Source organism: Dipodomys ordii, unplaced genomic scaffold (genome assembly GCF_000151885.1).
Source record: "Dipodomys ordii isolate 6190 unplaced genomic scaffold, Dord_2.0 Scaffold41, whole genome shotgun sequence".
Lineage (NCBI taxonomy): Eukaryota > Metazoa > Chordata > Mammalia > Rodentia > Heteromyidae > Dipodomys > Dipodomys ordii.
Window position 1 is genome coordinate 9,607,156 of NW_012267257.1, and position 1,305 is coordinate 9,608,460.

General features: G+C 62.2%; 1 protein-coding gene across 5 annotated transcripts in view; it reads left to right on the forward strand.

Moving 5' to 3' along the window:
• The first annotated feature begins 132 nt into the window (after positions 1-132).
• The window catches only part of Dab2 (Dab, mitogen-responsive phosphoprotein, homolog 2 (Drosophila)), a 51,616-nt gene continuing 50,443 nt past the window's right edge, over positions 133-1,305 (forward strand). For 4 of the 5 annotated variants that reach the window (XM_013018598.1, XM_013018601.1, XM_013018602.1 and 1 more), the window contains exon 1: positions 133-362. The gene's annotated coding sequence lies outside the window, so the exon portion shown is untranslated. Of the gene's footprint in view, positions 363-688; positions 741-1,305 lie in introns of those variants that run through there. The other variant, XM_013018599.1, reaches the window with a different exon arrangement.

Sequence of the window (1,305 nt, forward strand, 5' to 3'; positions counted from 1 at the left end):
AGCCGGCCGGGTTCGGCCAGCCCCGGAACCGGCCCTGTGCGCCGTGCGCCGTGCGCCGGCGGCGGCGGCGCGAGTTAATAAACAGTTAAGTTTGGAAGACTGGGCAGACACGTTGAGGGGGAGTTACCAAACCCGGCAGCAAAAACATCCCGGCGCATTCCTGGGGCGCCCGGGGCTGCCAGCATCTGATTAGAACCATATCTCCCTCGCGCCGGGAGTGGCCGCGCGGCTCCCAGGCTCCCGGCCCGCGGCTATTTAAGCGGAGCCCACCGAGTCGGCGGCCGCTGCAGCCGGGGAGGCTCCGGGGCGGCCGGGCGCGGGACCGTCATGCGCGCTTCGCCCAGGCGCTAGCTGGCTAGCCGGTGAGTCCGCGGTGCGCCCCTACCCCGGGCGGTGGCTCCACACTTGGGTGCGACCTCCTCGCCCCCCCTCCGGCTAACTTCTCCCGCCCCCCTCCTCTCCCCACCTCCACCTTGGGCGCAGAACCTGGGGGAGGTGTGTGAGGGGGGAACGGACGGGCGGAGGAGGAGGGCGGGGGTGCGGATCTTGGGAAGAAGAAGGGGTGGGCCTGATCGGGGCGATCGCTTTCCGAGGACCGCGTTTACCTAGGAGGTCTGGTTCCAGATGTGGCGTTAACAAGCGCCCGTGCGTGCGCGTGTGCGCGCGCGTGTGTAAGAGCTCGGCGGGCCGCCTCGGGAAGACGCCGGCGTGGCTGCGATCACCTTCTTAATTCCCGAAAGGTGTTTATTTTATTTTAATTAACTCGTGAATGGAGGGGGGGTGGGGACCTGGCTGGTGCCTGTGGTCCTGCGGGTTGACAGCATCTGGGACTAGAATGTGAACTTTGTCTTAGGCGGGCATTCCTGAGAAAAGAATCTGCCCGGGGGACTTCGGGAGCTTGTTCCAAATCCCTGAAGGTGTTCGATGGCGCTGGCCTGACTGCTGTAAACCGGCTGGGAAGGGCGGGATGGAGGTGGGGGGAGACAGAGGATTGTCCAGAATCGGGGGGCGGGGGGTGATGAATGGGTTAAATCCTTGGAGTCGCAGTCAAGCTAGCGGTTTCATGGGTTTTCATCGCATCGCTCTGTCTCTGTGACTTGTCTTTCCTTCTTGACTTCATCCTTAGCGTGGAATTCTAGTCCTTGGCCGGATTCGGCAGGGAACTCTTGGAATCCAAAGGGAAATCTAACTGGATTAAAAATACTTAAAGAATCTCGACGTTATCTCCACGCTAGCCACCCCCTGCCTTCCCCCTTTCACCCCCCCACTCTCTCTCTCTCTCTCTCTCTCTCTCTCTCTCTCTCT